This window comes from Chinchilla lanigera, unplaced genomic scaffold, assembly GCF_000276665.1.
Source record: "Chinchilla lanigera isolate Chin_1 unplaced genomic scaffold, ChiLan1.0 scaffold00101, whole genome shotgun sequence".
NCBI classification, from domain to species: Eukaryota; Metazoa; Chordata; class Mammalia; order Rodentia; family Chinchillidae; genus Chinchilla; species Chinchilla lanigera.
In genome coordinates, this window is record NW_004955502.1 from 5,608,481 (window position 1) to 5,632,907 (window position 24,427).

Sequence of the window (24,427 nt, forward strand, 5' to 3'; positions counted from 1 at the left end):
TGCTAACTAAGGCTCTAGGTGATGCAGTGGTCATCTGTATAATTTGTAGCATCTTGGCCCACATTTATTTCGGAAAGCATAATCCTCTTTGATAGTATGATTTAAGAAGAAAAGTACTCAAGGATTTACACTTTATAAAAGGGCAGTTCATTTTTACAAACTGAAAATGGTAATGGGTGTATAAATGAGACCACAAAGAAAATGAGTCTTTTCAAAAAATATTTAGAATCTATGTAGTAAGCTACCAAAGACAACTCTATTTTATATGATGTATGCTTTACAGCAGAAAAATATTTACCTTAATTTTAAAAATTATGTTTTGAGAAAAGTGATTATAGGTACAACTATAGATGGCAGGCTGTCTCAGTCTTAACAACAATAATAAAAAGATATGAGTATAAAGACTCAAGGCTCAGACTCCAGTTTCTGGTACAGCAGGATGACTGCTACATAAACTCGGAGAAGTGTGTGACCTGAGATCTAGGACACATGAACTGCAGGACACAGCAGCACCCAGCTCATTTTCCCTCTATTAAGTCTGGTTTAAGTTTGGCCTCTGAAAATCAAGTTAAAAACAAAGCCCTCTGGGTGAACATTACTATTTATACCTTGATAATAAAACAATGTTAATCATGTCTCTCAAGATGTATAATGTGAAAAACACAATTCTGAAGATAAGTAGCTTCAGGAGTAACTGCTTTTCTTAGCATTTTTTAAGAGGAAACACTCAAGAAAAGACTGAAGTAGGTGGCATTTAACTTCAACAAAATCATGATTCTTGACATTTTATTACTAAGAGACTCTAAAATTGGATAACTATTCTCTGGCAAGAGAGTTATATTCTTTATGAGGCCCTAGAGATAAATTCTCAAAGTTCTTTAAGATTTGTGGGGTATTTGGGAAATATGTAAGTAAACCAATATTTTCCCATTAAGACTTTAAATTTACCTTAAGTCTTTGAAGTATTAGGAAGAATTTTTTTCTAGTAAAGTCCTTTTTGATATATAAGCCAAAGATTTCATGAATACATCAGAAGAAAACAATATATTCTCACAAAACTGTTTCAAACCCAAGATTTCTGAAGAAGTCTGTAACTGCAGCATTTTTTCCACGTACTTTCTTGAGAAAATTACTCCATGCACTGCTGACACACTGATTAGGATCGAAGGTAACCAAGCAAATGCTGCATTTGATGGGACTCACTGGAATAACTGATTTGGAGACAAGACACTAAAAAATTCAAAGCCATCTGGTTTGATGAGAAAGACCTAGGTTGGAGAGAAAGAAATATAATATTGTCATCCAGTACTCACTCTCTGGAAAACTTTGAGAAAAATCACTTAATATCCCATGACGAGAGCTACTCTTCTGGAAGAAAACACAATGATTGGGGGCTGGGGATTTAGCTCAGTGGCAAAAGCGTCTGCCTGGCAAGCGCAAGGTCGTGAGTTTGGTTCCCGGTACCGGAGAAAAACCAAAAAAAACAAACAAACAAAAAGAAAACACAATGATTGTAGCTACTGAGGCTGTCTTGGCGATGCTGGAGGTTTTTCAAGTTTGGTGAATTTAAGCACGTTTCCTGCCTCCACACTTCAATTGTTCTTTCCTACAGTAAGCTCAGGAACACAGCAGTCCTGCAGAGGTAATGACTGAATGATGTAAGTTACTAAGCACTTTATAAATGTATATTGTTATGATAATTCCTCAGTCATAACCTAAAGGTCGTTATTATTTTTTTATTTCTTAATTTTTTTTAATTTATTTTAAAGAAGGAAAACACATTAACAAATAATCATTTACAAAATAGCAAAAGAACAATACAAACAATACAGAGTTACAGACAAAGCAATAGGAAATTATCAATGCTTGTTGTATTACATATTGATATCTTCAGAGTGGTTTCTCAGGAGAACAAATAGAGACATGCAATACTGATCAATCAAGTAATCATTAACTCTTTCTTTCAGCAAAGAAATAAAAGCTAGTAGTTCAACTATGTTAGCTATCCTGTATATACATACATACATAAATCTGCTTCTCTCCCTTATCTTTTCCCACACCCCAGTAGCCCTTTAACATTGAACATTTTCCTTTCATTTCACACTGTCTATCATACCTCCTAGCTTTTATTCACTCTTTCAGATTTTACACTAGTGAGACAATACAATGCTTACACATGCAGGTCTGATTTACTTCACTTATAACCATGGTCTCTAGTTGTGACCTTTTACCTATAAAAGCCTCGAGTTTATCTTTCTGTATAGCTGAATAATATTCCATTATATAAAAGTACCACAATATTTTTATCCACTCCTCAGTGTATGGACATTTGGGTTGCTTCCACAATTTAGCAATTACAAATTGCGCTGCTATGAACATAGGTGCAAAAATATCACTGTGATATGATGTTTTTAGGTCTTCTGGGAAAATTCCCAGAAGGGGAATAGCTGGGTTGAATGGGACTTCTAGACCTACTTTGCTGAGGAATCTCCAAACTGATTTCCACAGTGATTTCACCAGTCTGCATTCCCACCAGCAGTGCAGAAGAGTTCCTATTTCTCCACAGCCTTTCCTGCATTTTTTATTGGTTGATTTCTTAATGATAAACACACTCAGCCACCTAATCTTTGAAAAAAGGGGCCCAACAAACTCACTGGAAGAACAATAGCCTCTTTAATAAATGGTGCTGGAAAAATTGGCTTGCCACCTGCCAAAGACTGAAAATAGACCCACGTCTATCACCATGCACCAAGCTCAAGACAAAATGTATCACAGATCTCAATATTAAAACAGAAACACTAAATCTATTGGAAGAAAAAGTAGGTAAAAACCTTGAAGACATAGGGGTAGGCAGAGAGTTCATTAACAGAAACCAAACTGCATGTGAAACACTTGAAAGAATCAACAACTGGGATCTCATCCTACTGAAAAGTTTCTGCACATCTAAAGAAATCACCAGCAGAGTAAAAAGAAAACCCACAAATTTGGAAAAAATTTTCACTGACTGTCCCTTGGACAAAGGACTTCTATCTAGAACATATAAAGAATTAGAAAACATCAGCACCCCCATCCAAATTCAGAGACCCAATCCAAAAATGGGCAGCTGAGATGAATACACACATCCAAGATAAAGAAATACAAATGGAAAATAAATACATAAGAAAGTGCCCAACATCATTAGTCATTGAAGAAATGCAAATTGAAACAACACTGAGATTCCATCTCACCCCAGGAAGAATGGCTATCATTAAGAAAGGTAGTTGTTATTGAAGCAGAGGGATCGTGTGGAGCCACCGAACTAGGTTAGAAGCCAGAATCTTCTTGCCCCCACACAAATTTCACAAACTGACAGGCATGTTTTGTTTGGCAAGCTATATTTGGCTCACAGAATGTTTTCATTTACATATTTTGAAATATTTCTCAATGTTCAAAAATGGGCTTCACAAACAAACTCCAACCTTCAGTTTTATTTAATAATATAAAGCATTTGGTAACATTAGGCTGCCAACTCAAACGAGAACCACGGGCTGACCCAGTGGGTCAGCTCAGAGCCATTCTTTCTATGAGAGGGTCTCAAGTTTCCTAAGGTACTAGCTTTTACTATCATCTCCTCATAATAAGAACAAAGTAACTGTAAGTGATCACAGCGTATGAAAAGTTGTGAACAGTAAAATTATTTTCTTAGGTTTCATTCCCATTCCTTTTTGCAAACCCAGAGTGTCTCTTTTGTGTGAAATACCCAGACTCTCATTTCTCTCTGAACTACCCAGGTAAGTGATATGAAAGTTGTTTCCAAGAATTGGCCATTTATTTGGATGCCACATTCTCTTGTCCTTTTCTGAGCCTGTTTCTCTGCAAATGTAAGATAATAAATAAAGCACACATGCATGTATGCATACACATTTTAACCAATGGGATTCTGTGCTTAATGAATCCAAAATAGAAATGCTAATGAGTCTCAAAATATCACACTGTCTAAATGTACCCTAACTGAGAGAGATGTTTCAAGTAAATTATTTTTAGTTTTCAAAAAAAGTCTGCATCCCTCATTCATTTGAAGGAAATGCCTCCATTTTCATGTTCTCAAAAATCCTTTACATTAGTGAGTCAGACATAAAAACAACACATATACAAATAGAAAAAGAAATTGATTATCAAAAGTACAGCAGCTTATTATACAACCAGAGCGCAATGAAACACATTCAAAAACAGGCACACATCTCAGTGAAAGAGAGTGCACAAATCTTCATTGAAGTCTTTAAAGAATATTATGAACAAAATCCAGACATTTATCATTCTACTTAACTATACCCAACTTGATATTGCTTTTAGTATATAAAATCTCTAAAAAAAAAAAATTTAAAAAGATGACCAGCAATAAATTTGAGAACAAGTTATTCAAAATTTTATTCATTCTTTAAATACAACTTATTTTTTATTCTGAGTTAAATATTTTTCACACACTCTTCTAGCCATTCTGTAGACAAAATTAGGGAATGAGTTCGGTACAGCAATTAAAAATGATTGTTTCTTCAACTGTGGTGGCTAACTTTATGTGTCAAGTTGACAGGGCCCCAGCAAGACCAGATATTTGATCAGATATTATTCTGGGTGTGTGTGAGGACGACACTACATTTTTAAACAACATAAAGCAGATCATTCTTCCTCCTGTGATTGGGTCTCCTCTAATCAACTAAAGATCAGGCTCAAACAAAGTGGATGAATCAGAGAGTACTTAATGGTGTGTCACCTAGAATTGATTAAGAAACTCCTAACAGATTCCTGGAGCCCTTGGTGTGTCCGGACAATTGCCACATATTCCGCAAACTGAAGAGGGAGGACATCTACACTTTACCTGGTTCTTGAGGAGGAAAATATAATTTTGTACATTTTTCAAGTTTTGTTGTTTCAATGCATGACTCTCTGTTTCAGGTTCAAAATAGGAAGCTATTCACTGCCCTAGCTTAATGTCCACCATTCAAATGACTTAAGAATGACCAAGTGGGTTGGGTCAGTTTATGACATGGGTACTAAAAATATTCCTTTCATCAGTAAGTGATGGGCACAGGGGCAGGAGGTCTGGGAGGAGAAGAGATAACATTACCAAAGAAGAAATTTCCAATGGAAAAAGAAATAGATAATCAATATATTTGTATTTACAAGCATTTTTCAAAATGGCCAACACAGAAGTGTTCAGTATATATTAAATTTTTTCATTCTTTACTTAAAGGTATTTAGTGGCTTCCAATTATCTAAGGAATCTTCCAAATATCATAATGTTTGTGAAGGGTCATCAGCTACAACGAGATCTTTCACAAACCTTACACACACGAGCATTTTATGCCCTCTTCCCTGCTCCTTGCACCCCCATCCTGAGGTTTGTATGTACGCATGGCTGGGGGAAGAGAGTGAGCGTGGGAGGCTCAGGTCCCAAATCTGGGTTTTATATCTACTTCTACTGGACATAGAAACAGAAACAGAACAATAGCATCCACTGTAGTGATTTTATCTGGTTTCCTTCAGTGTAGGTTTGTCTGATGTTTCCTTATGACTAGATTGAGGTTATGCATTGCATGGAAGGAGATATGATTGGGCTGCCTAAGAGTACTATAAACAGAAGGGTGTTCTGCAGAAAATCACTATCATCTTCCTTTCTTTTATCTGAGAAAAATACACGTCATCTACACAGATCACTGAGAAAATGTTCTGCTGCTTTTGTTTGATTATAACTTGACGACTGTATTTACATAGTGTTCAACAGTTCCTGAAAACACAAGTGTAATGTACAAATGTTCCTTTTGACAGTTTATTGTATGAAAATAGTTTCATGTTTCAAGGAAGGAAATAAAACAAGTGAACGAGACAAGAAACAAGAATACATGACAGGAAGAATGGTTAAGGATGCAATCGGCAGGAAAGCATCACGGTCTCATCTGCCTCCACCCAGTACGTACACTCAAACCTAGGCAGTCAAAAAATCCGTTAAGAAAAGTACTCAGGATCACAGTCTCTTCATTACTGAAATACTGAACTTCAAATCTTTTCTACCTTTATTTATTTTTCTGCTCCTTTTTTTTTCTTGTGTTCTAAATACTAGCATCATTTATTTTCTGGTAAGCTAGTACGAGTTGGAGGAAATGTTTTTGTTTGCTTTTAGGATACAAAAGGCTATTCTGCATAGTTCTTATTAATATAAAAAGAAATTTATAAGCCAGTGAAGTTTTCTGCAGTAATCCTGGTCAATTTCTGACAACTGAAAAAGTAAACAAGTCAGCTAAAATTTATGAACGTATTTATTAAGCAGAAAGCAACCAATATGTATACATTGTGTATTTCCACATTTATGCTTAAAAATTCATAAACTAGTATTTATCCTCTGAAATTAAAATGTATTTCTATTTATAAACCATAAATAAATATAAAAACATGAAAATATAAAAACTTTAATTTTATAGAAATTAGATATGCAATACAAATTATTAAAACATTTGTTCTTTTGAATAATATATTTTCTGAGATATTTATGAGTACACTTTTTAGTAATCATCTCATTTATCATGAAGAAAGAATGCACGCAGTTATGTATGTGGGAACTAAAATATTTATTTCATAGAAGTATAAATTAGAAGAGTAGATGGTAGGTGTTTGGAAAAATGATAGAAGGGAAGAAAAATGGTAGAAGGGTAGAAAGGTTCAGATAATGGGTGCTATAATAGAGACAGGAGGAAAAAGTACAAGTCTTCTACAACACAGCGGGGTGGTTATACTTTACAATTTACTGCGTATTTTAAATATGAATGGAAGAGATGAGTTTAAAAGTTCCCAATACAAAGTGATAAACAAGAAGAGGAAATGCTAACTAAACTGATATGATCATTCCACATTGTATACACATTTGGAATTTTCACATGATGCACCATAAATATGTACAATATTTTTAAATGTAAAAGAAATCATCCAACAATGGAAAAACATTACCAATGAAAATGTCTTGAATATAAAACTCCTATGATAACTGCCCCAAACAATTCTAAGCAGAAATCCAACTTAACAATTAAAATGTATTAAATTTAATTTTTTGTTTTTTAAATTAACATTTAAAGATAAATTATATGTTCTAAATTGTAAATCTTTTTAAAAACCTTTCAGTTTTCTAACAGAAAATTTCTCATATCCATTAGTGCATCTTTCCTGTGGTGATTATTACCCTAGGTTTTCATAGTGCCTTTTTTACGTGGAAATAAAACAAAATTTCATAACAAAATAACAGCAGAATAAGAATAGCTAATGTGCAAAGCACCATTCTCTTCAAAGTGGGTGCTCAGAGTGCAGCTCTGCCCCTCTGGGTGCTTCCCCCAAAGTCAGAGTCGGTTACTTTCTACTTCCCACTCTTTCTTCCTCCGTCCTTCCTTTTTATTCTTTTTATTTTTTTAATCTCATGTGCTATTTTTATTTTTAAGAACTTTATTGAGGTGCAATTTGCATATATTTAATCTGCACATGCTGGTGAGTTTAGACACATGCAATGCCCATGACAGCTTCACTATAATGAAGGTAATAGACATAGACACTGCCTTCTTGCGTCCCCTTTTTTTTGCATGTATTTGCTTGTTTGTGTGTGTAGGGCCTAAGGAGATTTACCCTCTTAACATTCGTTTGTGTTTTTTCTATTTTATCTTTGAATAATGTTGTGCACATTAGTGGAGGTCAGTGTGATATTTCACCACGTGTGCAGTGCACACTGCTCAATATGGCTTTTCTTTATCCACTCTGCTTTCCTCTTCTGAACTTTTAATAATCACTGTGTTGTGTTCAGCCATTATTTTAAACTGTGTCTAGCTTGTTCCACTTAATAAATTCTTCCACTTCTGTCCACTCTGGTGCAGATTACAGGATTTCTTTCTTCTTTATGGTTGAGTAATATTCCATTGTGTAGATATACATTTTCTTTGTCCATTCATCCACAGATGGGCACCAAGGTTGATTCTGTATTGTAACTATTTAGAATAGTGCCACAGTAAACACAGACACTGAGGTATCTCTTTATTTCTAGAATTTTATTAGTGCAACTAACTAAATAGAAATGTTATGGAAAAAGTTCATTGCATACTTTTATTTCAAACTCAGTGTTTTTAACCTAAAATGTTATTTACTTAACTATTTTTCTCCACATACTCACCAGCCTCCAATATGTTTTTTGGGGTTTTTGTTTGTTTGTTTGTTTTTCTTTGGTTTTTTTTTGGTTTTGGTTTTTTTCCATTACTGAGAATTGAACTCATGACCTTGAGGTTGCCAGGCAAGCACTGTGCCACTGAGCTAAATCCCCAGCCTCCCTTCAATATGTTTTTAATTGTAGTCATTCTAAGTAGTGTAAGAAAATATCTCATTGTAGTTCTCATTTGTCTTTTCCCAGTGCCTAATGATACTAAGCATTTTTCAAATATTTGTCAGCCATTTATATTTCTTTTGAGAAATGTCTACTCAATAATTTGAGCATTTATTTTATTAGAATTCTTCTATGAGGAAGACAAGTTGCTTATCTTTACGTATCAGTGGAGACTCAGTGTTTACTTAGTACCTTTTTCCCTCAAGTTGTTCCAACAGTGGCTTGTAAGGGTGATGGTATCTTATGGGTGTTAGGAAGATGGTAGCTACCATCTCATTTGGCTTAGGCTACCAAGACCCACTAATGGATGCTAAACTTCTGCAAAGTTTAAGAGGAAATAGGATATTTGCTTAATATTAGCAATCCCTCTAAAAACATTTTGTGATTATAAAGGAAAAAACTAGTAACTTTGTAGTACATTATCATAGGAGATAATAGATTATCATGCTAGTTTACCAAATACCAGGATTAACATCACCAATAAGACATATTCACACCATGCATTCCTTATAAACCCTGGGAAATGCAAATGGTCATATATCCTTTGTGGTATACTTCTCAAAAAATGTATACGTTCCATGTAATTATGAGAAAACATTCACAAACCAAAACTGAGGGCTGTTATGAAACGTCGTTCAGAATTCTCAGAAATGTTAAGGTTGTTGAAGACAAGAAACAACAGTGGAACTGTCATGCAGGGAAGAAGAACAAGTAGTCATGGAAACTGAGTCTTCTGTAGGACTCTGTGCAGGGCCCTGCAGCCGAAAATCCCATGAGTACAACACTATAAGAGCACAGTATTGTGCCATGATTAATAGTCTTTGACCATGGCTGATATCTTAGTTTTAAGAAATTTTCTACAATCATATACAGTCTTAACATAAGTGTAAGCTACATGAAGGGTATGTTTGCAACTCTTCTACAAGGCTAGACTTATCACAGAATAAAAATTACCATTATCATTTAAAATAAAACAAACACATTTTTATCCTGTTGATGGTAAAATTACATGGATGGGAATTAGTACAAGTGGCTTTTAAATGACAGCAGAAAATAACCAGAGAAACCCCCCAAATGCTGCTTTGCTCCTCACATTGTTAGTTGCAGTGCTGTAGCCATTTGAGATTACTATGTGGTTAACGTGAGAAAAAACACATGAGAAATTAGAGGATGTTCCAATTTTACTAACTTTAATATTCTTGAGAGCTAGACTTTTCAGCTTTGAGAAAAGAGGAGATAAATAAACTTTTAAAATTAAGTTTAATAAATAAACTTTTTAAATTAAGATAAAAACATCTGAATTTGAATTAAAAATATATGAACTTATGAATGTTTTTCTATATATTTCCCCCTTAGTAGTGCCAACTAAATCTCTAGAAACATAGAAACAGTGACCAAGTAAAGAACATTCCTAGCACAGATACACTCCTAGTGCAGTCTCCTAATGCTGTGTCCCACTGAAAGAAAGCAAGGCTCTTTGGAGAAATGGGCTCCACATCTAGCACAGGAAATGCATAAGATACATTTAGAGTAAGTAGTCATGTCAGATAGTGACAAGAGACAATGTGAATATGTAATGGTTTATACCTAGATTTCCTCCTAAAGTCTCCTGGGATCATAGCAGTGCCTTTTAAAGGTGATTGGATAATGGGGGCATTCGAGCTGACCTGTTGTCAGGAGGTAGAATTTGGCTGGAAGAGTCAGTCGCCGTGAGTGTGACCTAGAAGTGTATATCTCCCTTCCTAACTCTCTTGGCTTTCTTTACTTCCGGCACACCATGCCATGAGGAGCTGTTCTCTCTGCCCTGCCTCTATGCCTTTCTATCCTGCCTTGGATCCATCCAACTATGTACTGAAACCTCCACAGACTGAGCCAAGAGAAAGTTTCTGCTCCCTTAGATTGGGATTATGGGGTTTTGTGTCTCCAGGATGACAAAAGCAACTAAGGGAAATTTGGGTACCTGAGAAGTGGGGTCCTTGTTATGGGGTGACCTGAATATGTGGTTCAGAAGCCTTTGACACTGGCCTATGGGAGGAATTTGGAAAGGCTTGGAGATGCCAGTTAGGGAAATCTAAGACCCTGCAAGCCAAGCTTGATGGGAGATTCTGGTTAGAGCTCAGAAAACCAGAATAATAATAGAAATGCAGACTGTAAGGATCAGGCATGTGTGTTTTCAGTTGGGAACAAGGGCTCCATTAGCAGTTGCACCTCAGGTCATTTTTATTATGTTCTGTCAGAAAATTTGTCTATATTTTGCTCATGTCCTGAGACTTTGTGGGATACTGAGATTAATGATACTGAATAAATTAATCTGGTAGAGGAAATTTTAAGGCAGCCCAGTATTCAGGCTGTAGCATAGGTATTACTTGCTTTTTGTTTTTAGAAAGATCTATTTGAGGTGAGAGCAAAAATCCAAGTTGAATAATTTGAAAAACCTTGTGGTAGCCCAAAAGAAAATCCCTGTAAAGTCAAGGTCTGTAAAGTTGGAACACAGGAGAGCTTGGTTGCTAAAATATTAACATTAAAAAGAAATTATGCTATAGCAGGACAATAGAAATGATGCCCAGAGGGCATTCTGGGAACCAAGAAGACTCCACCCATCCAAGGCTCAAGGATGGAAGAATTTAAAGATTTCATTTGAGAAGAGAGCCCTGGGACACCATGCTTGAGAAAGGCCACTTAGGGAATTGTTCCCCAGGGATTCATTCCACAGTGTTCACTCACCAAGGTATTTAGAGGCCACAATGCCTAATGAGCCTGGATACTGATCCCATAACTGGCAGATCTTGGCATCATCCACATGGTTCTATTTTTATGGGCACACAGAGATCTGGTAATCTGAGCAACTTCGTTAAAGATAACAATATGTAATATAACATCCACTGTTGTTTGTTTGTTTTTTTAACAGCAACTGTTAATTCCTATCATTTTGTTCTGAAACCCTGTATCATTTTTATTGTTTTTGCTTTGTTTTGTTTTTGTCTATGTTGTTGGTATTTTGCTATTGTTCTTTTTTATTTTTCCCTTTAAAATAAAAAAGTTATGGGGTCAGGAAGGATTCTACCCAGATTTCAGAAGAATTCCTGGGATGCCAGGCAGTATACCCCCTGAGAAGGCAGCATATCAAACTATGAGAGTGAAACTAAAAGTGCAGTGGAGACACCAGAAAATTGGAGATGCCAGGAATGTGGATGATATGAGAAAAACTGCAAGGAATGAGCAAAGCCACCCCAAGAGGGAAGCCATGAGGACTTCAGCCACAAGTAAGGCCACATGTACAGGGCTGCCCATGCCTTTTGAACTGACATGCCACTGCCACAACTTGCCCTAAGTTCTGGAAAGGGAACTACTAATCCAAAAAAGGATTCAATGTCTGCACTGCTGGGTTTCAGTCTTGCTTTGATCCCCCTGGTTTCTGTTTCCCCGTTATTCCCATTTGGAGTAGAAAGATTTACCCTGTGTATTGTGTGACACCAGTGTTTAACTTTTTGATTTTTTTTTTTTTGGTACTGGAAATCAAACTCAGGTCCTTGCACTTGCCAGGTAGGTGCTTGTGCCACTGAGCTATATCCCCGGCCAAACTTTTTGATTTTTATAGGGGCTCACAGCAATGATTTTGCCATAAGTCTCAGAGGAGATTTTGAACTTGAAATTTTTGGTAATGCTGGAACTGTTAGGACTTTGGAACTCTAAGAGAAGGACTAAATACAATTTGCATGAGGAGATGTGCATGAGTCTTTTAGGGGCCAGGCAAATGTTATGGTTTATAGGTAGATATCCCCCTAAAGCCTCATAACATAAGTAGGACCTGTGGAGGCGACTGCACTGCACGACATTATAGAGGTTAGGAGATGGGTCCTGGCTGGAAGAGGTGGGTCACTGTGGAGTGACCAGGAAAGTTATCTCTCCCTTCTCAGCTTCTCCTTTGAATATTTCACATGTTCACCATGCAATGGAAAGCTCTCCTCTTTCATGTCCGTCTGTCATGCTGTCCTGCCTTGGAGCCACCAAACTGGGCTGAAACATGATGCAAAATAAATCTTGCCTCCTTCCAATTTCAAGTGTAAGGTGGTGTGTCTTAGTGACAAGAAGGTGACTAAGAACATCAGTTCATATAACTGCAGTATTCTGTAGCAGAATCACAGGCTATATAACAATGTAACTCTAGCAAGACTCCTCTCTGTACATGGTTTTCCATCGTACTGTACAGGGTAGATCTTCAGTAAGTTCTAGCAGTTCAATACCACAGTCACTTCTCTCTCATCCAGTGAGCCTTTGTCCTCCAGTAAAGGCTGTATTCCAGTCTTTGACCTCTTCCTTGGATACCTATCTCCATGTTAGAGGTAGTGTTATTGCTTTTATCCACTCTTCTTATGTTTTCTGGAGGTTGGTTTACTCCTTTCTATCCAGTCCTTCATTATTCAAATGCTTTTTTAGACTTAATGATTATTTAATAATACTATTTTTTGTTCAAATTACTGCATGATTACAATCTTCTGAGTAGGCTGTTGGCAGAAGTAAATAGTAGTATGAATGGGACCAGATTGGTAATGAGTTGACAGTTGTTGGGACTGGGTGATAGCTACAAATGACTTGATTGTACTCTTCTACTTTTGTGTGTATTCAAAATTATCCATAATGGAAAGACAGCTAGAAGCAGATTTCGCATTTTTTCTGTGATGAAACATATAAATATTTATACTGAGTCATAGGGTAAAAAAGACTGTAAGGAGTTCTACTTAAGTTTTGCCCACCAAGTGAGTTTATTCCAAATTTACTAAAAACAATAGTTTATCTTTTGGAGCTTTTTATATAAAAGAAGAATAGATAAGGAGAGCAAATCTGAATACACATGTGTGGAATCTTAATCACTCAAGTACCCCAGAGGAAATTAACTGCACACACAAAACAGATTCCTTTGGGAAGATATAATGAAGAGAATATTTATAAAAGTAAAGTGCTGTGAAGATATCAAAAGTAGTGCTTTTACCACTCCTCAGGCCCACAGATACAGGATCAAAAGAAGTCATCAGAAACTGGTGAACAGAGCCCTATGTAGAAGGCCACCATCAAGCGCTGAGAAATCAAAGTGTTCAACTGTCTAAAGTGACTACGTAGGAGTCCCTGACTACACTCTGTCCTTCAGATCTACTGCTGAATGTAGCTGGAAACCAGGTGGCCAGAAACTGTTGACGCATCTGGAGGGCTTGGCCTTCCAGACAGACTAGACTGGTGAAGATCAGAGGGTCAAAGAGAAACTATAAAAGAGGTACAAAGGTAAGTACTCAAAAATGACTAGAATGGCATGGGTGCATACCAGAAAGCATGAGAAGGAAGTATAAGAAACACAAAGTATGTGTGTATGCATAGTAACAAACCAGTAAATCAGTGTTCAAAACAGGGGAGGTAAGGAGTTGTGAAGTAAGATTAGTTTTCAATTTGATTGGCTTGAGAGCTGTCCAGGGCATCAGTAAGCACATTCTGTGGTGTCTGGGTGGGTCTTAGAGGGGATGACCTTGGAGTCTGTGTGTTTCTCTTCTTCTCAGACGCTGTTCTCCTGCCCTGCTCTCAGCTGTTATGAAATGAGCAACTTTGTCCATCACACCTTTCCCCCATGATTTCTTCTTGTCTGTTTTGAGAAAGAGTTTCACTATAAAGTTCAGGCTGGCCTTGAACTCATTTTGTAGCCCACACTGGCCTCAAAATCACAGTGACCTTCCTCGTTCAACTTGCTCAGTTCTGGTACTACAGGCATGTGCCACCACACCTGACATCCACCATGATATTTTTGCCTTAAAACCAGCTGAACAAGGACTAAAACATGTTAAAATGTAAGCCAAATCAAAATTTTCCTCATTAAAGTTTCAGGTCTTTGGTGTTTTGTCCAGCAATGAGAAAGCTGACCAATGCAAGAGTATTATGTAAACATATAAAAATAACTACTAAGACAAAAACATAATCCTGGTCAAATATCGGGAGAAATGCATAGCCCCAGCAAGAAAAGATACTGCCAAATGGCTTTCTACAGCTATATGGTTATGTAGTTATCTGCCAGCAATGTTATGAGGATCTGTTTTCCCATAGTCTTACAAAGTGGATTTTTGTTAAGCTGTATTATATGTAAAAAATCACATCTTCAAGTAGCCTGGTCTATTTTATCTTCATTAATTTAAGTTGCAAGCTATATCTTGTGCCACAGTTCTATTGGAATCTATTTGTGAACTTTGCATTGCATTTCATTGCTCCAGCTAGCCATTTGTAAGCATCATCTTGTAATTACAGAAGAATTTTAGTACATTCTCATGTCAAGTAAGATTTAGTAGAACTAATCTTATCCTGTTTATTTTATTTTGACATTTTTTCAAACTATTCCCTTTTATTTATTTTTCCATATGGACTTTATCTTATCAAGTAAAAAAATAAAACTTTTGAAGTTTTTACTGGCATGGGTTTATATTATAATAATTTTGAAAAATGGTATCTTATGATGATTATGTATTTATCACATTGTTACAAGTCTCAGAGATTTGCATTAGTGGGACTTTACCCTACAGATACAATGCACATATGTGAAATGCTGCAAGTACAACGCTATTCATTGTGATATCATTTATTACAGATTGCCAAAGTAAGAAGTAAATAGTACAAAAGGCAAATGACATAATAGGAAAATTATTTGCAACTGACACAAAAAGTTACATTCCCTAATATATAGTAAAATTTCTATAAATTCCCAAGATATATCCAGTAATCCAATAGAAAAGTGGGGAAAAACATGAAGCCTCTCCCCTCCACACCAACTGCATTAGTAAGAATTAATCAGGAAAACATAAGCTATAGGAGAGAGAGGAGGGGGAGGAGATTTATTGTAGGGACTTCTGAGTATTATTGGCTTATGCCAGCTAAAGAGAGAGAAGCACGGGCGTTCTGAACTAAAGCCCCAGGAATCAGGGGAGCTGATGATTGCAGCTAAATCCAAGCCCAAAGTCTTGAGACCTTCAGAGGCACAGGAAGGAGAGAAGTGGGACAGTGCTGTGAACTCTGAAGCCTGAGTGGCTGAGAGCCTGAGCTTTGATACATGGAGGGTACAGAAGACGAGTATCCACACTATAGCAGAAAAAGCATGAACTCTCTGCCTACCCCTATGGCTTCAAGATCTCTATGTACTTTCTCTTCCAGTAGATTTAGTGTTTCTGTTTTAATATTTAAATATTTGATCCATTTTGATTTGAGTTTGGTGCATGGTGATAGACATGGATCTAGATTCACTCTCTGGCATGTGGAGGGCCAGTTGTCCCAGCACTACTTATTAAAGAGGCTATCTTTCTTCCAGTGAACATGTTTGGCCCCTTTGTCAAAAATAAGTTGGCTGAGTGTTTGTGGTTGTGGCTGCACCTTCCAGTCTGTTCCATTGGTCTTCTGGTCTGTTTTGGTTTTTTTTTTTTTTTTTTTTTTTTAACCAGTACAATGCTGATTTTATCACAGTGGCCTTGTACTATAATTTCAAGTCAGAGATTATGATGCCTCCTGACTTGGCTTTTTTGCCCAGGATAGCTTTTGCTATTCTGGGTCTCTTCTGGTTCCAGTTGAATTTTTGAAATGTTTTCTGCAGATCTGTGGGTATACTAATGGTATTTTAATGGGAATTGCATTGAATCTATACAACAATTTTAGGAGTGTGGTTATTTTCACAATGTTGGTTCTTCTAATCCATGAGCAAGGAATATTTTTTCATTTTCTGAAATTTTCTTCAACCTCCTTTTTAAGAGAACAGCAGTTTTCACTGTAAAGATCTTTCACTTCTTTTGTTAGATTGATTGCTAAGTATTTCAAATTTTTGGATTCTATTGTGAAAGTTATGGTTTCCTTCACTTCTCTCCCAGTGTGTTTGTTGTTTGTGTATAGGAATGCTATTGATTTTTGAGTATTGACTTTGTACCCAGCTCTACTACTGAATTTGTTGATCAATTCTATAAGGTGGAATTTTTGGGGACTTCCACTTAGAGTATCATGTTATCTGTGAATAATGCTAATTTCACTTCTTCCTTTCCTATCCTTATTCCTTTTATAGCTCTTTCTTGTCTAATTGCTCTAGCTAATGTTTCCAGAACTATGTTGAATAAGAGTGGTGATAGTGGACATCCTTGTCTTGTTCCCAATTTTAAAGTGAAAGCTTTCAGTTTTTGTCCATTTAGTACAATGCTGGCTGTTGGTTTGTTGTAAATGGCTTTGATCAGATTGAGGTAAATACTATCCATACCTATTTTCTGTAGGGTTTTTATAATGAATGAATGCTGAACAAAAACCGAACTGCATGGGAAATATTTCAAAGAATCAACAACTGGGATCTGATCCTACTGAAAAGTTTTTGCACATCTAGAGAAATCAACAGAGTAAAAAGAAAACCCACAAATTGAGAAAAAATTTTACCTGACTGTCCCTCAGGCAAAGGACTTCCATCTAGAACATTTAAAAAACTGAAAAACATCAGCCCCTCAATCGAAAAATCGGCACCTCACATGAAGAAATACAAATGGCAGATAAATACATGAAAAAATGTTCAACATCATTAATCATTTGAGAAATGCAAATTAAAACAACACTAAGATTCCATCCCACCCCACCGAGAATGCCTATCATCAAGAAATCAATCAATAACAAATGCTGATGAGGCTGTGTGGAAAAAAGAACCCTTCTCCACAGTTGATGGGAGTGTAGACTCAGTAAACTAGGACTAGAGGTCCCAACCCAGCTATTTCCCTTTTGGGTATTTTTCCAGAAGAACTACAAATATCATACTACAACTATATTTGTGCACCCATGTTCATAGCAGCGCAATTTGTAATAGCTAAAGCGTGGAAGCAACCCAAATGCCCATCAACTGAGGAATGGGTAAAAAAGATGTGGTATTTTTACATAATGGAATGTTATTCAGCTATAAAGAAGGATAAACTTGAGGCTTTCATAGGTAAATGGATGCAACTAGAGTCCATACTCATAAGTGAAATAAATCAGACCCACATGTGTAAAATACCATATTATCTCACTAGTGTAGGAACCAGAAAGAGTAAATAAACTCTGAAAGGTTTAATAGATATTGTGAAAGGGAAAGAAACTGCTCAAAAGGAGGGAACAACTGGGATGAGGGGAAAGAGAAAATGAAAGGAGGGAAAATATATAGATAGAACAGAAAGAGAATGCCAAAATAGTTACATGTCAATACATTCAACTTATTTTTTTATAAATACCACAAATGAGTCGGTAGGAAAAATGGCAGACATTTAAACAAATGGTGTTGGAGCAATTGGACATTCATAGGGAAAAATGAACCTCAATTAAAAATTTATGTATTGCATAAAAATTAATTTGGATCATGAGCTGATATATATATATGTGTGTATATACATACACACACACACACACACACACACACACACATAGGATAACTGAGTTGTACTATCTACTTCTATTACTTTATTGAAAGGAACAGTTAATGTTTAATTGCTTGATCAATCTTACAAGCCTATATTTGTTTAACTGAGTAACCAATTTGAAGATAACAATATGTAGTACAATAACTATTGTTAATTGTCTATCACCTTGTCTAAAACTCTGTATTGCTTCTATTGTTTAGGTGTTGTTTTGTTCATGCCTGTTTGTTTGTTAATGTGTTTTCATTCTTTATCTTTAAAAATAAAAATTAAAAAGTCAGGTTAAAGAAAAAGAAGAAAAGGTAAATTCACCCTTCCTGTAGTTGACCAGATGGTGCCTGAGCTCATTGATGACAACAGACCTTATATATTCAGTCTACTACCTCAAATATTAATTTCTTCCAGAAATACATTCATAGACACCCAAAAATAATGCCTTACAAGTTGAGTATCCTGTATCTCAAATCTCAAATCTGAAGTGTTTCAAATTTTTAAAAATATTTGCATATCTATAACAAGGTATTTTGAGGGTGAGATCCAAATCTAAATAGGAAATTCATTGATGTTTCTTGTATACCTTATATACATACCATGAAGGTAATAATATATAATAATTTTAGTGCGTCTGTATTTTGACTGCAGTCTATCTCGTGAAGGCAGGTGTGGAATTTTCTACTACAGTGGTATCTCGGTTCACGAACGCTTTTATTTGCAAACAATTTGGTGTGCAAACAGAAGTGCTTCCGAAATTTTATTTTTGTTTGCAAACTCTGCATCAGGTAACACACACAACCTGGGCCATCTTTCCCACACAAATACAAATGTGGCCATCTTTTCCAAAATCATAGCACAAATTAAGTTCATGAACAGAGGTACCACTGTATATTATCACATTAACACTTAAGAAATTTCAGATTTTGTGACACTTATAATATAGATTCTGATTTTAGGGATGTTCAACTTGTACTAGCCTTATGTGTAGCCTTTAAACCAGTTAAATTGAAGCCTAAAATTAATCATCACAGCAACCAAAAGCAAACAAATACAAAAAGCACTTAAATAAATGAACACTTGCTTAAATTAACTCAGTAATATGAATGTTATTTCAAGGTGAATCAAGTCATGTTTGTTAGGCTGTGAGGAAGTATCAATGATGGAAATACAAGATGGCACAAAGTGTGGAAGACAATATTGAAATAACCACAAACATTATAAATTAAACATCTTTTGATACAATGATCCTACTTCCAGCAATAGATAATTAAGTTATAGTCATAGATACAGAAATAGACATAAGATGTGTTAATTACAGTATAAATAAATTAGAAATAGACCAAGTATTTAAAGTACCTTGTTGATTATTAATGCTATATTGTAATGTAAAAAGAAATGAGAATCTCTCTCTATAAATTCTATTAAAAATACCCTGATATATAGTAACAGAAAAAGGTGGGTAAGTAAAATAAAAACTTCAAAGAAAGGGGGCTGGGGATTTAGCTCAGCAGCAAAAGCGCCTGCCTGGCAAGCTCAAGGTTGTGAGTTCGGTTCCCAGTACCAGAGAAAAAACCAAAAAAAAAAAAAAAAACTTCAAAGAAAATAAACTACTTAGTTATAAATCTCACAAAATATATGCAGGATCCATATACTATAAATTATAAACTACTAGTGATAGAATCAAAGAATATCTAAATAAATTTAGAGACATACCATGTTTGTGAATTGGAAAATTCAATTTAGTAAAGATGCAGCTCTCCCAGCTTGATTCATTGATTTAATGCAATTCTTATTAAAACTAAAGAGTTTTTTTTGTAGACAAAGACAAGCTAATCCTAAAATTTATATGTAAAGGCAAAAGACCACGAACAGGATAAAGAATAAAGTGGGAAGAGTCAATATTGAGTATTATTATAAACCTGTTACATTTAAAACAGTGATGTACATACGTGTCAGTAGAACAGAATAGAGAATGCCAAAATAGTTACATGTCAATATATTCAACTTATTTTTTATAAATACTACAAATGAGTCAGTAGGAAAAATGGTAGATATTTAAACAAATGGTGTTGGAGCAATTGGACATTCATAGGGAAAAATGAACCTCAATTAAAAATTTATCTATTGTATAAAAATTAATTTGGATCATGGGCTGAAATGCAAAACACTAAACTATGAAATCTTTAGAAAAAAAGCTGAAGAAAATATTCAGAACCTTACAATAGGAAAGAGTTTAGATATTATACCAAAAATAGAATTTGTGAAAGAAATATTGGTAAAATGGATGAAATTAAAATAAAAAGCTTATGCTCTAAAAGCCCACATGAAGAGGCTAAAAGGCCACCAGCACACTGGGAGTAAACATTGGCAAGCCATATAACCCCAAGTTGTCTTGTATCTACAGTATAAAAGATTTTCAACATTCTACTGGGAAAAAAATCCTATTGTAAAATGGACAAAAGAGATAAACAGACTTTACCAAAGATGACATACAGATGGCAAGTAAGCACATGCTAAAATCACTAGCCGCTACAAAAAATCAAATTCAAAGCACAGTAAAATGCCACTTCATGCCTGAGCAGTAAGAAGAAAGAATTGCAACACCAAACACTGGCAGTCATACATAGTGACAGGAATATGAAATAGCGCTGTGACTCGGGAACTGTTAGTATCTCATAAATACACACATGCACATACTGTCCAGCCTAGCATTTGTACTCTTGGATACTTACCCCAGCAGTCTATACACAAGTGTTTACATCTGCCTATTTGTAATAGCTACACATTGAAACCACCCAAACATCCTTCAACAGGTGAATGGTCAGCCAAGTGTAGAACATCTATACTGTGAAATACAGTCAGCCATCAAAAGAGCAGACTATTGAAAAATACAACAAACTGGGTGAATGTCAAAGGGATTATGTTGAGTGAACAAGCCAGTCTTAAAAGATATAGCATTTTGAAATTATAAAATTTTAACAATGGGGACTATATTAGTGGTTGCTAGATTTTGTTAATTTTACAGAGGCTTGTGTAAAACTGGTGAAATCTGAACAAATTCTGCAGGATGCACCAATATCAATTTTTGTTTGTGATTATTGTATGCTAACGATACTGCATGTTACTACTGGAGGAACTGGTGAGAGGTGAGAGGGGCCTCCTTACACTTATTTTTAAGATACTCTTCTTGCATTGATAATTATTTCAAAATGAAAGGTAATAAGAATCACTGCACAGAATTATATGTTTAATATGCTGTGGTTTATGGGAAAGGAAAACACCTAATTTGTTTTTGTTTCCATATGCACCATGAAACTCCAAATGGATACTAATAACAGCACCGCAGGTAATAGTAGTGATAACCAGAGTATATGTGGCAAGGTAGAGCCACACAGCAACAGAGAGGCAAGACAGGGACAGGGAGGAAATCTTCTTCTGTACTTCATCCATCTCAATCTATTTGTTATTCAAAAAATCTAAATTATTGCTATTACTATAGGCACAAAAATCATTACAATCAACATACATGATCTACATCATTCTTAGAAAATCATTTTAATTTTTAAAAAACTAAAAGCACATAACTCTGTGATTATCACAGTTACCCAAATTGACCTAGTGCTGTTGTGCAAACCATACTTTGTAGCTAGTGTTTCTCTCACTTCCTATGGATTTGGAGTAGGCTGGCACTGGTCAGCGGTGGACTTGAAAATAACACTCAGCAAAACTGCAGCCGTTCACACTGGTCTTGTTCAGGTGCTAAAAATGAATGTCTCACTTTCGGTTTTACAGCCCTGTGGTTTCAGCATATGCAAAGCATTTTTCTCTCAGATTTTAGAAAGAACAAAGCACAAAAGGATCCTCTAAATAATCTCCAGAAATTAGGGTGGAATATGGCTTTCGTGTTTCTTGGAAAATGGACATATGCTACTATTTGTATACTTCTCAGAAAAAGAATAAAAAGCAGAGAAAATGCAAATGCCAAAACTCATATTTTTGAAAACAGTCATAAGGAAATGAGGAGCCTCAATAAAAATGTACAAACAGCACAAACTAAGTTTCAGCACAACTTATTATTGTAGCATATAAAAGCAAAATGCCAGCCACCTCACACACTAAAGGAAACCCATACATGCCAATGTGCACAGGGCTCTTAGGATGGAAATATCTGCTTTTTCTATTTATCTGTTACAGCAGAGAAAAGTGAAAGTTGGTACCTTAAACCAATAAAATATTAAAGATATGCTGAGATTATCCATATTCAAATCTGCAATGTTTCACTAACTTAAATAGCTGTTCTCTGTGCATGTAAACTGTATATATCAGAGCTCATTTAATTTTTAGATGTCTATATGTTTAATATTCTTATTGCGTCTTTCAGCATTTTACCATGCAGCGATTAGTTTGGCCAATATTAAGAGAAGACAGGAAATGGTTTTAAGAGATAACAAAAGAAACCGTAAGGGCACTAAGTTTATGATAAAAAAATACACATGAGAATACACAGATATGCCAGCAATCTGACAGTGAAGCATTATTGGGAAAAGTCAGATGTCTAGAATGTAAGTGAAAGCAATTCGGTGAGAACTGAATCCAAAAGCTCAGAGGAAGGAAACCATGAGGTCAAAAGATGTCTGGCAAAGGGAACTGTCATTACTGATACAGCTTCAATACTTCTGAACATTCAGAGCAACTCTTCAGAGGAAGATAATAGCTAGCCTCTGCCCAGAACACTCTCTCTCCAAGTCAGTTTGTCCCATTCCCTTACTTAAGCTCTGCTTCAAATCCCCCTTTATCACAGAGGCCATTCTTGACAACCCCAATTAAAGTCCACACAATGATGTGTTACTCACATTTTTCTCCATCTCACTTATTGCCACTACATACCTCCTACTTTACAGTGTCTTAGTTCTCGTCTGAGTACTTCCTTCAAGAATTTCAGCCACATTAGGGCATCAGGGATAATTTGGTACACTTCTATATTCCCAGTTGTGGGAATGAGCAGTAAATCAGGAAGTTTTCTATTTAAGCCTCTCTGTGATTCTACAAGGAAAAGGATTTTAAGAAAAGTTAGTTTCCCCACAGTTACCAGTCTCATCAGTGGAAAAGTTTATGACTCAAGTCCACATCTTTAAATTCCACATTCTGTGCTTTTTCTCCAGCATATCACATGGCTTCTCACTTGGATCATGGGAGTTACTACGAATCTGGAAATTTTCATCAAAATTTTGTGGAAATAGAGCATTGTGCAGATTCATTGTTCAAGTTTGCATAGTTTTTATTTATTACTTTGGAATATGATATAAATCCTCCTTCATAAGCAAAATCTCCTTTTCAGAAATAAGCAAAAATATTTGGGCAAATTTATGGTAGGAATAATATAGAAATAAATAACATCACATTCTTTGTGATAACCTTAGATATTAATGCAGATGTAGAAGCCCATAAAATTAGCTTCCATCATTGAACTGAGGAAGCACTTTTGAGTACCTGTTATAGGTGAGAGCCCCTGCTAATGTCCCACACTGAAAAGATAAATAATACTTCACATTCTTAAATGAATTAAGAGTATGGATGTATAATTACAATATAACAAAAAAGAGACCTTGATAATTTGTTATAGGAGCAAAGGGAATCAGTGACCAATCAGCTTCAAAGGATTAAGCATGTTGGGAGACATATGGACAATTCCAGGTCTCACACCAACAGAGGCAGTGTATGTATTTGGAAGTGAAAATGCCATGGATTTTCAGAAAACTAGGACACTAAATGTATTTGAACAACTCCCAGGGATACAGCTGAAACAGGGAAGGTCTGTGAGCAGAGTAATACTTCCTGCATGCTGTGGAGAAGACTCGCTGAGCTAACACCTGTGAGACCATCTGCATGGAGCCTCATTAAGCAGCGGGGCAAAGCTGGCACTTGTCTTACAATGGAGGATTTGAAATTTTTATATGTCCATAATTCCAAAAGAAGAAAAATGACTCTAGGCAAAAAAATAAATAAATATGTTCCTTGTTTATGAAATAAAATTCCTTATCTGGATATCCCTGTATAATAAAAAGGGTACACATATTGTATAAAGTTGTGTTCAAAACCGAAGGCTCCAGGCAGCATTGTTATCTGATGTTTTCAGTAAGAACCAATGTGCATGACAAGAAGCTTATGAAATACTGAGGCAATCCAGTGTTTAATTACAACTCTACCTGACACAAACTTCACTTGCTTAGATAGCAGGTTGATTTTATAGAAAAGCCGTGTGGGTTTCCTTTCTTCTTCTATTACTCATGTCCTCAGTCTTAGGGAAATGATAATTTCAGACAGTCCTTGGGAAGTGTCAATGATAAATGATTGGGAATATTGCTGCTCCCACGACACAGCTTTTCCTACGAGTTTTTTTTCCTTTCTTTCTTCTGAACATGCCTTACCTTCGCTCATGTCAGCTCACATAAATTAACTTGATGTTAGAGCAGTAAAATCTGTCACAATAAGCCTGATATTCTGTCAAAATCTTACCCCCTTTTTCCTCGTCTATTGTTTCCCCTAAAGTTCCAGTTTGGCACTTGGATGGCAATTTCCTGTGTCTGCATAACTGAGAGCCAACACTAATTGATCC